The sequence below is a fragment of the Lactuca serriola genome, chromosome 6 (assembly GCF_051521515.1).
Source record: "Lactuca serriola cultivar US96UC23 chromosome 6, Lser_US96UC23_V15, whole genome shotgun sequence".
Classification (NCBI taxonomy): domain Eukaryota; kingdom Viridiplantae; phylum Streptophyta; class Magnoliopsida; order Asterales; family Asteraceae; genus Lactuca; species Lactuca serriola.
Genome location: NC_136413.1, coordinates 147,479,524 through 147,493,390, shown reverse-complemented (window position 1 = coordinate 147,493,390; position 13,867 = coordinate 147,479,524). Strand labels below are relative to the sequence as shown.

The following is a 13,867-nucleotide window of genomic DNA, read 5'->3' as shown; positions in this document are numbered from 1 at the left end:
GAAATTTGGAGGTTGAAGGCTTGAAAGATAAGAAAAACACCCAAAAAAGACGTACTCACGACGTGAACAGTTGATGGTTCACGACGTGAGTGGAAAGAATTAGAAGATAAGCATTCGGGTGAAGGAATCCTTAACGATAACGATTACGCGAGTTCACGACTTGAGTTTTAAATGCTCACGACATGAATGGTGATTTTACAGAAAATATATATATATATATATATATATATATATATATATATAAATATATATAAATATATATATATATATATATATATATATATATATAAATATATATAAATATATATATATATATATATATATATATATATATATATATATATATATATCCTTCTCCATTACGATAGGGGTGAACTTTGGCTGGCTTAGGAGGATTCCTAGAGACGAAATTCAGAGGAAAAGAAGCTCTGGAAGTTGGTTTTAATACCAAGGAAGGAAGAGTTCATAATTTGTCATTATAGATTGGTACATTTAAACATGTTTTTGATTATAGTATTTTTTTTGTTTAGCTGTTAATATGTCCAGCTAAATCTAGCTGCTTCTGTTAGCTAGATGAAGTTGGAACTCATGGTTTTAATGCATTAGACTTAACTTTACTTGTTGGTGATATGCTTGTGTTGATTGATTTTACCTAGCATGCTTGAATTAGTTATTTGATTGCTTTGAATTCTAGTTCTATGTAGTTAGTGAACACAAATCTGCATGAACTTGAATACCTAACAATATAGTGAACACTAGTTTATTGGAGCTAAGATCAAACCAATCTTAGATTAGTAATTGAATCATTAAATCAAGCTGTGTTAGAGAACTCATATTACGACTGTAATTGTGTTTTGATTAATCAATCTTTCATGGCTCCAATCTTATTAAATAACTAATTCTGTGTTAACTATTGTAGGACCATAAATAGATTTACATGAATTGATTAATAATTAGTAGATTTAGAACTAAACTGCTAATACTTGCTTAATTGGTCACCAACAGTAATAGTCATAGCTAATGTATAACCATTGAGTGAAAGCGGATTCGAACTAACATAAGTGCTTTGTTTATTGATTGAGTTTCTGTTAAAGGATTAAGTTCATCTAAACTTGGAAAATTAGATAAAACCCCTTCTTAGTTTATTAATAGTTAGATTAATTTAGTAGTAAATAGATTAATTAATAACACTGTTCCCTGTGATCGACACCCAACTTACCAAACTATTCTATAATTCGACTAGGTACACTGCCTAGGTGCATTTTAGTTAGTTAGTTAGTTAGGTTATAAATTATAAAATTAGTGGGTACTATCATGCACATCAAGTTTTTGGCATCGTTTCCGGGGAATGGCTTAGTTTATTATTTGTTTATTTGCTTTAGGTTAATCGATCCTTTTTTGTGGGATAAAACCTGCAAAAAGTTAATTTTCCAGCAAAGTTTTTATTAGCATAAGTTTTTATTATTCTGTTTGTCCAGTTTTGACGATGTGAGGGCACTTCTCACGACGTGAATATAGTAGTTATCAGTTTATTCATTTAGTAGATATTTTCATTAAATTTGTTTCTAGGAAGGTTTGATTTTTTTTTCTGATTACAGAACTCACGACATGAGTTTATAGACTCGCGACGTGAGAACTGTGATTTTTAGCTTTATTTAGTTTTTAGTTTATTTTTCTGTTTTAGTTCGTTTTTATGTTGTCTTTATAGATTGTCTGCAGGAGTTCATGACCAGAGGCTCAAACACACCTTTGGTGCCACCACTTGAAGATCCGGAGTCAGCCCTTCACAAAAACAAGAATAAGTACGCAAAGGAAGATCACACGCCAAAAAAGACGCCATTGCAAGAACTTAAATCAGCCTTTTCAAGGAAAACGGGGAAGAAGACAGGAGAGTCAAGTTCAACCCCAAAGGAGAAAAGCAAGGTTGAAGAACTTGGTCCAGTTTCTAATCCACACGAATTCGAATACGAGTCAGACCCAGAATTTGAAATATTCACGAGTGAGCCCAAAGACGAGCAAGAGGACGAAATGGCAGACATTGAGGAGATGTCCATGGGAGCTTACAAGAAGCGGATCCGAGAGGATGTGGGTCCCGGTTTAGTCCAACCCGCAATACCTGCCACTGCCACATTCGAGCTGAAGGGACACATCTTGACTACACTGAAGGATATCCCATTTTATGGGAAGGATCATGAGGATGCTTTTAAGCATCTTGATGAAGTCAATGACATTGCAGATTACTTCAATGTCCCAAATGTCAATAGAAACACCGTCTTGCTTAGGATGCTTCCCATTACTTTTAAGGGAGCTGCTAAATTGTGGTTAAAATCACTTCCACCGGGTACGATCACCACTTGGGCTCAAATGCGTGAGCAGTTTCTTGACCAATTTTGCCCACCATCCAAGATAGCTAAACTCAAGAAGGCAATAGCCAACTTTGAAAAACAGTCGGGGGAGTCATTATACGAAGCATGGGAGCGTTATAAAGGCTTGCTCAAAAATTTCCCTCAACATGATCTTAATGTCCAACAAGAGATGTCAATCTTCTATGATGGGTTCAACGTTATGACGAGACAACTCCTTGATTCTCAAGGACCTTTGACAAAGAAAAATCCAAGGGAGGTCAAGGAGCTGATTGAAGAATTCGCGAAGCACTCTTGTGAGTACCACAACCCTAGGCAAGATGGAATCAAAGGCAGTGGAGGGGCCCAAACTTAAGAAATAGCAGCTATGATGGCTATGCTGAATAATATGGACCGGAGGTTGACACAAATGGACCAATAAATTCATGCTATAAGAGTTGGTTGCCAGAGGTGTAATGGTCCACACTTGACCAACGACTGCAATTTGGATGAGTATGGGAATAAAAAGGCTAAAGTATGCTACTCGAGTGGGGACAAGTACGATGAAGACTGGAGGAAACCGAAGAAAGAGTGGCTGCCATATGAAGAATATAAGAAGCAAAAGGAAGAGAAGTATAGGCAAACAAGCCGAGGCTTCTACCAAAAGGAGCAGCCACCAGTTGAGAAAAAACCCGATCTAGATACCATGTTAGTTAAGTTTATGGAGGCTTCAGAAAGGAGACACGAGGCTACTGATTCTGCTATTGATGAACAAAGAACTTTGATAAAGAATCATCATGCAATGATGGTAGAATAACACGCTCTAATAAAAAATCAACAAGCCTCCATCAATAATCTTGAAGTGCAACTTGGTCAACTAACCACTTTTGTTCATGAGAAGCTTTCCCCGAAAAATCCTGAAAAGAAGACTCAATCTCACGTAATGGCCATAGATACTGAAGAAGAAGTCATCTCTGAGTTCCTAGAAGCATTAGAAGTGGAGCCACCACAGCCCGATCAAAAGCCAAAGAAGCCAAAACTCGAAAAATGAAGAAGCTGCTGGAACACCCTGTTCACGACGTGAGCCCGTTATGCTCACGTCGTGGGCTCTTTCTGAATAGAAAAATTCCGTCCCTGTTTCAGCTTATCAACCACCTTTGTCGTTTCCTTCCCGAGCTGCCCTTAGTCCACTAGAAAGAGAGCATATAGAGTTTATTAAGCACGTGAAGGGTATCCCGATTAATACTACCTTTGTCGAGTCGTTATCAAAAATTCCCGAATATGAAATTTTTTTACAAGACTTGATAGACATTCGTCAGCAACTAAAGAAGAATTCCAAAGTTATTCTAAGTGAGCAAAGTTCAAGGGCTGTATTGGGAGATATACCTAAGAAGATGGGGGATCCTGGACGCCTCACTCTTCCATGTGAGTTTGGGAACAACGTGAAGGTTTATGCTTTAGCCGATTCTGGGGCTAGCATAAATTTGATGCCTTATTCATTTTATCAGAAGTTGTATATTCAGAAGTTGAAGGCTACAAGAATGACTATTCACATGGCGAACCGTTCAGTGACACAACCTCGGGGTATTGTGGAAGATATTTTAGTAAAAAACGGGAAATTCATTTTTCCAATAGACTTTGTAGTATTAGACATGAAAGAAGATCCCAATGTACCAATTATTCTTGGTCGGCCACTGCTAAACACTGCTGGAACTCTTGTTGACATTCGGGAGTCTAAGCTCACCTTGAGGGTTGGTAATGAAAAGGAAATTTTTGGGATAGAAGATGGCTTTCAAGGGAATCATGCTCACGAAGAAGTGTTCAACATGGATGAAGACAATGAACTTGTAGAATTAGAGAAGCTCATGGAAGAAGAGATCAAGACAATTCATCAAGTCAAAAGAACAAATCCAAGAGCATCTGTTCCATATTTAGTTGAAGTCATTGCCTACACGAGTCCAATTTCTTGGGTGAGCAAGGAAGATGATGAGACAACGAGTGGTGAAGAGGAGGTTACTTCAAAAGTAACAACTCCAGTGGTGAAAGAAGAGAAGAATGCTATGGAGTGCAAGGAAGAAACTAAAGGGACTAAACTCAAGCTTGATGAAGATGAGGTCAAAGATAAAAAGGAAAATTCGAAAAAGGCGTACAAAAGACGAGTTCAAGCTTACAAGAGGCGCTTCAAGGAACAAAAGATCTAAGTGGTGGATTCTTCAGAGGACTCAACGTAGGAGGCACGGAGTCCAGCTCATGACTCCAAGAAAAGGAAGCGCTTCTTGGGAGGCAACCCGAGTTTGGTTTGCAATTTTTCTTTTCTTTTTAGTTTTTGCATTTTAGTATTAGAAACATAAATCATATCATCTAACTCGCTTTATTCATAATAAAACACTGAGTATGGGGTCCCTATAAATGAAGTGGTGATAATTAAGAATTTAGTTCATAGACAAATTTGACTTAATAAAAAAAATTCCGTGCAGGATTCACAACGTGAACTGTTAAGAATTCACGACGTGAACTCTGAATAAACCAGATAATATAAAAATGATGTATATCAGCCCATTTTCTATTAAACTAATTGGCCCAAGATTAATCCATTATTGATAAAGAATGCATGGCCCAACATTCAGCCCAGACAGGACTCACGACGTGAATCCGACGTGAATCCTTAAGGATTCACGACGTGAATTTTGAAAAACACGGGACCACAGATTAAGGGGATAAGAATGACTTTGGCCCTCTTTTCTTTATTCCCCATGAAGTGAAACACAAGATCTGGTCCCCCTTGCTCCAATTTTGGCCGACAATCACACAATTTTCGTTTTTGCTTACCTCATACCACAATCTAATGTAATGATTCTTAATTCTTAAGTTTAATTTTTCTTTAATAGTTGAACTTAGGGTTAGGGTTTGCTAGTTAGATGAAATGTCGAATTTTGGAATGTTTATGCACTGTGCTTGAAAGTGGTATAGGAGTAAACCCCATTAGTATTGTGACTGAATTTGCCCCTGATTTTTTCGATTCTGCTTGCTGAAGTTGCGAACTCACAACGTGAATCCTGAAGGATTCACGACGTGAATACTGGGACTGGACATTTTCAGTTCTGTTAATTTCTAATTTGTTGGATTGTTTCTTTTGGATATGTTTGTTGCTGTTTTTGTAGAAATGGCTCCCATAAGAGAGATTCTAGCTGGAGTAGCAAGTTTACATCCATTTTACAACTTCCCAACAACTACACCCGGGGATATATATATATATATATATATATACGCGATGGAATAATCGGTTGGGATGGCTTTACAACCGGGAGTTTGCTATTGCCCCCACTATTCAGTGGGCATGGTTGAGGGAGGTTGGGTTGGTGGATCGGATGTCCCAATATCTTACTAAGATATTTTTGGGCGATGGATTTTCCTTCACGTGCAAGGGGTGGTATAATTTGTTTGCCATCCAAGAGCGGGTCTATAAAGAGTTATGCGTGGAGTTCTTTTCGACAGTGACATTCCATGAGAATGTCCAGGATCCTACTTTTCCCCAAGCTTTGGTTTTCCGTCTAGGAGGGGAATATCAAGAGTGTAGTCTGGTGGAGTTTTCTCTCAGAATGAGGTTGTACGAGGCTCATGAGACCATAACTCATGAGTTTGTTTTATTTTTGAGGGACGCAACACGAGGTTATGCGAATGGTGTTTCAGGACCAGAGTTTTGGAGCAATATCGCAGCCGGTGTGTTCAATTCCGGTGTATCCCCCGAAAGTAGCATCAGATCACCGATACATCGCCTTATCCATCGCCTTATTACCTTTTCTATTCACCATAAACTCCATGGTGATAAGGTTACTAAGGTTAACCTGTTCTTTTTGTGGTGCATTTTACAGCCCGGCGTGTGCTGTAATATTCCATATTTCTTGGCCCGATACTTGGCGAAGTATGCTACGAGTGCTCATCCCAGGAGCCCCATTTGTGGAGGGCACTTTGTTACGCGCTTGGCCCGATCTTATGGCCTCATTGTTTCCGGCATCACTCGTTCTTTGACATGCTTGGAGGGGAATGAGTTTAGTATGGGGTATTTAGAAACAATGAAGGTAGTCAAGAATTATGGGACACATTGGGGAATTCTTGAGGATAATGATGATGGTGATGACCAGCCGGCCGACCAACCTGAACCACAACCGAGGCCGAGGCGTAGGAACATAAGAGGAAGGGGAGAACGAGGGCAACCAATGCATCCACCCGCATCCATGGTGGGAGCACCTTTTGGGGGAGATATGGATGGTTATTTTGACCAGTTATCTTTGAGTGTAAATTGGATTGGTGGCACCATGGAGAACGTTGTTCGACACCTTAGTGTGTAGCAGCCGCCTCATTTGAGGTATCATTACCCGATTTGCCCGAGGTGGATGGAGTATAGAGGACATGGAGCCGACGGAGTGAGCACTAACGGGGTGAACGAGGATGACGAGGATGATTGATCATTTCTTTTATTTTAGTTTTATTTGGTTTAGTTTTATGTTCTTTTTGTTTGTTTGGGATTGTAAAACTATTTAGATATTATGTTACTTTTTCTCTTCTTGGTTGTTATTTTTCAGCATTACTAGGAGCGCGTATAAATGATGACGAGATACAAGTGCATATGTGTTTAGCCGGGAGTGTTTAAAGTCGAGAGTCGAGACCCATGATTTAAATTAAGTGTGGGGTGAGTCAAGTGAGAAGAAAGTTGGGGAGAAGAGTTGAAATTAATAGGGTTAGAAGAGTCTTAATCCATTAAGACATGAGGTAAATATAAGAAGTGAGAAGAAAGGTTGAAGAAAATACATTTCTGAGAATCTAGTTTTCACGTCGTGACCCTTTTGTTGTTCACATCATAAGTCAGTATCTGATGACTTTCAGAACCCGCTTCCAATCGAATTCGCGTCGTGACCGTTTACACATTCACGTCGTGACTTTGTACTTTTCACAAAAATAATCATATTTTTGCATATTCCTTATGTGGTTCACTACCATTCTTTTTGGGAATATTATGAAGATAATAATGGCCCATTTTATCTACCATACAATGTGGCGTTTGCTTTCCCACATTGTTCTTTCCATTGAGTACATTTTTCTGCACCACATTTGTTGAAGATTGAAGACTCGATTCCATATTTTGCCGGTACATTACTTATTCAAGATCCAAGTTTCTATTTCTCAAAGTCCGTATTCAAGATGCATATTCCATCCGCACTTTTGGAGATGATCACGCCACTATCCTAGGGGAGTCTGTTCCTTTTTCTCCCTTCTCTTAATTTTTATATTAATTTAGGCATACAATGAGGACATTGTATGAAATAAGTGTGGGGTAGGGGGTAGAAAAAGTAAATTGCTAGATAATGGTAAATTTTGAAAATTTTAATAATTAAATCTAGTAATAATAATTTGAACAACTGTAGTTGTTAGTGTTATATGAGATGATCCGATAAGAGCTCAAATGTTTAGTTAAGCCAATACACGTTATAGTGCATTTGTGGACTCCCTTATTTTAGTGAAATCATGGAACAAAAACATGACCCTGCTTAGTTTGAGGGATGCAAAATGTTTAGCAGCCTGAACCTGAAATGTATCCAAGAAAGATATGTCTTAACCAATAAAGGTTGAAGTTAAGCGCCCCTGCTTAAGCATGTAGGTTTTTGAGTGAAAAATAAAAAAAGTGAATTATACATGTAAAAAAGAGAGAGAGAAATTACTAAAAAATAATTGAAGAATTTTGGAGCTATCAAGTTTGAACATCAAAGATCAAAATTCCAAAGAATCAAAAGTTGAAGATACCAAAAGTTATATATATGGTGAATTCAAGCAATCAAAGATTAAATATCAAAGAAGTGAAGAATTCCAAGAGCTCTAATGTGCTATCTAAAGTTGTAATTTCTAGATTATGTATGCTTGGGCAGCTTAACCAAAAATATCTTGAGGTTAAAAAGCTTTCTGAGGATGGATTCGGAGGGTTGCATAAAATGAGCATTGTTCGAAAGAAGTGGGTAATTGTTTATGAAGATTATGAGTATTTAAAGTATGGGGGTACTTTAGGAAATAATTAGACACAAATGCATGCGTTGAGGTCTTGGCATAATGGCTGAGCTGGAATTGGATTGTTCTATGAAATGCTAGTGATGAAGGTTTGAGTTTAAATAAGTAGATTTGCTTGAGGGCAAACAAAGCCTAAGTGTGGGGTATTTTGATATTGCCATATTTATATATATTTTTAGGCAATATTGAAGTACATTTTTATATATATTTTGGTCATTTGCATAGAATAACGATACTTATAAGGTTAAATTATATTTTGCAGCCAAAAAGAAGACATTTTGAAGAAAGGGAATAAAAGCGTTAAAGGATGGAACTTTGGAGGTTGAAGGCTTGAAAGACAATAAAAACACCCAAAAAAGACATACTCACGACGTGAACAGTTGATGGTTCACGACGTGAGTGGAAAGAATTAGAAGATAAGCATCCGGGTGAAGGAATCCTTAATGATCACGATTACTCCGAGTTCACGACGTGAGTTTTAAATGCTCACGACATGAACGGTGATTTTCCAGAATATATATATATATATATATATATATATATATATATATATATATATATACATCCTTCTTCATTACGATTAGGGAGAACTTTGGCTGGCTTAGGAGGATTCCTAGAGATGAAATTCAGAGGAAAAGAAGCTCTGGGAGTTGGTTTTAATACCAAGGAAGGAAGAGTTCATAATTTGTCTATATAGATTGGTACATTTAAACGTGTTTTTGATTATAGTATTTGTTTGTTTAGCTGTTAATATGTCCAGCTAAATCTAGCTGCTCCTGTTAGCTAGATGAAGCTGGAACTCATGGTTTTAATGCATTAGACTTAACTTTACTTGTTGGTGATATGCTTGTGTTGATTGATTTTACCTAGCATGCTTGAATTAGTTATTTGATTGCTTTGAATTCTTGTTATGTGTAGTTAGTGAACACAAATCTGCATGAACTTGAATACCTAATAATATAGTAAACACTAGTTTATTGGAGCTAAGATCAGACCAATCTTAGATTAGTAATTGAATCATTAAATCAAGCTGTGTTAGAGAACTCATATTATGATTGTAATTGTGTTTTGATTAATCAATCTTTCATGGCTCCAATCTTATTAAATAATTGATTTTGTGTTAACTATTGTATGACCATAAATAGATTTCCATGAATTGATTAATAATTAGTAGATTTAGAACTAAACTGCTAATACTTCCTTAATTGGTCACCAACAGTAATAGTCATAGTTAATGTATAACCATTGAGTGAAAGCGGATTTGAACTAACAGAAGTGCTTTGTTTATTGATTGAGTTTCTGTTAAAGGATTAACTTCATCTAAACTTGGAAAATTAGATAAAAACCCCTTCTTAGTTTATTAATAGTTAGATTAATTTAGTTGTAAATAGATTAATTAATAACACCGTTCCCTATGATCGACACCCAACTTACCAAACTATTCTATAATTCGACTAGGTACACTGCCTAGGTGTATTTTAGTTAGTTAGTTAGTTAGGTTATAAAATATAAATTAGTAGGTACTATCGTGCACATCACGCTCCATGGGTTTATGATGTGCCATGACATCCCTTGATGTGCTACTTATGCTATGATGTATACTATGATGCTCAAGATCGTTCAAGGATGATCCAAAGTTGAAGATGATCAAGGACATGCATAGGAGGTGCCACCAAATGACAAGGTGTCACTCCATGGCACATGTTGTGCTATCATGACACCTCAACAAAGTGTCATGCTCTGGAGGTGTCACTCAAGGGCACACTGATGCACCGTCATGGTACCTCGATGATGTGTCATGCACTAGAATGCCACATAGTGATAGGATGTGCTACTAAGGGACAAGGTTTGTCATGCAATGGCACCTGATGTGTCAGTGGTGCATTGTTGGTGCAAATATAATGTCTATCAAGGATGAGGGTTCCAAAAGTTGTTGCATTGCGGATTGTGATTAGTTGACACCTTTCACGGGCCTATGGATTAATGGGCTTGACCTATTATGATTTAAGGTCTGATCCCTAGTCTATAAATAAGGATGTATGGTAGTCATTTGTTGGATTCTTTTATATCCTTAATAAGTAGGTTGAATCTTTGTTGGTTGTACTTGTAATCTCTTTGTGAGAACTTTGTAAATAAGAATACGCATCTCCTGCCCGTGGACGTAGCTCACCTTGAGCGAACCACATAAATATTGTGTCTTTGTGTGCTTTTGGTTTCGTGTGTTATCCGCATTACTTCCTAACAATGGACATCAGAGTTTTGCAAGTGGGGTCAGATTTGTTCTAATTTTGACAAGTATTGTCTGATTTCCTATATATATATATATATATATATATATATATATATATATATATATATATATATATATATACAGGTAAATGTTCAAATGAGAGCCACTAAAATTTAAGAACCGTAAAACCCTCATTTTATAACCAGATCTACACACACTACATACATTCTTACATGGTTATTTTCTTTCTCATCTCAGACTTAAAGAACAGATAAACATTACCACCAGTTAGCCATCAGCCACCATCCTTGACTGCCACCGTCAGCGAACCGCTGCCGCCTCCTATCGCCGACGAACCACCACCATCAGATCCACAAGTTCCGGTTGGCTCAGATCTACAATTTTAGCTTTAGATCTACGATTTTCCTCTTCAGATCTACAATTTCAGCATCAGATCTATAATTTCTCTCTTCAGATCTACAATTTTCGTCTTCAGGTCTACTATTTTTGACTTCAGATCTTCGATTTTCTCCTCCGGATTATGAGTTCCGACAAGCGGTGATAACCACCACCTTCCTCCATCACTGTTGATCGCCATTTGGTTTCAGATCTGAAGTCAAGAAGTTGTTTCAGCTTCACTTTCTCTCTCTAAAACACAAAACATATAAGATCTGGTGCAATTTGGTTAGATCTGATAATCGACCTTATCACCACCGACCACCACCTAACATAAGCTATTGTGCTTCGTTGGAAAACCAAAAAACATCACACTCTGCTATGAAGTCCAGATCTAGTTCGTCTCCAGATCTTCAACATCCAAATCTGATGGAATACAAGAAAACTTCTCCGATTTGCTTCACCAGAACAATAGATCTGATGAAAATCATCGCCAACAGATTTGACATCCAAATTTGATGTTACCACTGTCGATGTGTCTCCACCTCTACAATAACCGACGTCGCACCACCATTGTTTCTGCCTACCATCAGTGCTTATGGATATGAAGTAAGGGAACAGTCTTAGACCTGGATATAAGATGCATTGAAGGTGTTTGATGAAATGCTTCACCAAAAACAATGTATGTTTTTAAACATTGAATAATATGAATAAGCTTATAAACTAGTTTCTTAAGCTGTGAATAAACTTTTTTTTATAATTATTAAGTTGTTAATGCATGGATTTTATACATATCTGATTGTTTCAATTAGAAAAAAAATTAAGGTATGAATGCATGGTTTTTTATAAGTATTAAGTTGTGAATACATGATTTTTTGAGTATTAATTTGTGAATGTATGATTTTTTTTCATAAGTTTTAGTTGTGATTAAAGGAATTTTTTTATAAGTTTCAACCAGTATATGTATAAATTTTTATAAGTTTTAATGTGAATTTAAACGTGATTTTATTTTATTAGTGTTTTCTCAAATAGTATGAATTTAAGTTTTTTAAGTTGTGAATTGTGATGAGTGTGTGAACTATAATATAATATAATCTCCAAGCTCCAAACATCATTAGATGTAATTATTAACCTATAAACATATTTTATTAAACTGTGAATTTGTGTATTAAATTGTAAATTAAATGTATTAAGTTGTGAAAGTATATTAAACTATTAATTTTTTTACGGATTTTATTTTTGCTTCTAAAATATAAGATGAAAGAAGCATTATATATAGATTTTATTTTCTCTAATTTTGAATAACATGTAAAATTTAAATTGTGAATATTATATAAATTAAAATTTGAAAGAAAAACTAGCTCACATATATGAAGGTATAAATATAACTACTAAGTACAAAATATGAATGTGAATATATAGTTTTTGTGTATTAAACTGTGAATGTAATATATTAAGCTGTTAATTTTGTGTATTGATTGTATTAAGCTGTGAATTGATTTTATTAAATTGTGATTTATTTTATGAATTTTATGTTAAAATATAAATATTTGTATTAATTTTCTTGTGAATATTTTTTTTGTGAAGTAAATATGTAAGAATGTATTAGTTTTTATAATTGTTGCATTAAACTATAAATTAATGAATTAATATATTTATTAAACTGTGAATATAGTATTAAGCTAACAATGTATGATTTTATATATAGATTTGGTTTGAAAGGAATTTACGACGTTGACATAATGGATGGTGCTGATATGTGATAGTTAGTGGTGGTGGTAGAGCTTGGGTTTTGTATACTAAACTATGAATGGATTGTATTAAATTTTGTATTTTGTATAATTTTTGTGTTAAAATATGAATCAATGTATGAATTAAAATATTAGACCGTAAAAATTACAATTTTTCCCTTTTCGTGCTAAAAATACAAAAAATCCAAATTTTAACATGTTTAATAAGTATTGTCTACATATTAATTTTAAAATGAGGTTCTTACGGTTATTAATCTTTTGTGGTTCTCATTTGAACCACTCCCTATATATATATATATATATATATATATATATATATATATATATATAGAGAGAGAGAGAGAGAGAGAGAGAGAGAGAGAGAGAAAGAGAGAGAGCTAGGTTCAAATGTTTTTAGCAAGTATTGTGTGCCTAAATGCACCAATGAGAATTCAAGAAATAATAAATCATTAAAGGGTATTTTGGACATTTTGTACTTTTAATTAAGGAAATCATTTAATTTAAATCTTGCAATTAAGGAAATAAAGTAATATATTTGACCTAGTCATTTGTGTTCTCGTTTATAGGCGTGCATATTGTTCCGTTCCAACCCTAGCACATCTATTTCTTTTTTGCGGCCTTCTTTAGCAACCAGCGAGAAGAGAGGGCAAGATCGGGAAACTCGCAGGAGCTACCTGTCGGAGTTGTAGAAGACAACCGGAGAGAAGAAAGTCTGGAAGGTCTAAGGTAGATTACTCGTTTGGTAAGTCTAGTATGTCCTTGTTTCTTATTCTGTCTTCTACCTGTCGGAGTTCTAGAAGACAACCAGCGAGAAGAGAGGTCCGCTCCTTTTTTGCAACAACTCTTCTGCTTCATTTTCCCTCCACTAATCGTAAATGGCATCTCAGGTATCATGTTATCTTCTTTATTCAGGTATCATGTTTATTGTGGGTATTTGGAAGAAAGTAGAGTGACAAGGATAGCCCCATAAATTGTCAATTCTCGATTCCAATCAGCTGAGATTTTTATATGGTTCGATTTTTCTCTAAATTCCCAGTTCTTGATTTTAGGTTCAAAGATATAGAAGAATATCATAAACAATGGCATCTCTG

General features: G+C 35.7%; 1 non-coding gene across 1 annotated transcript; it reads right to left on the bottom strand.

Annotated features, from left to right (window-relative positions):
* Positions 1–2,412: 2,412 nt before the first annotated feature.
* Positions 2,413–2,519, bottom strand: LOC145060773 (small nucleolar RNA R71). The gene has a single exon (XR_013686957.1). It is a non-coding gene; the product is annotated as a small nucleolar RNA R71 (small nucleolar RNA).
* Positions 2,520–13,867: the final 11,348 nt, after the last annotated feature.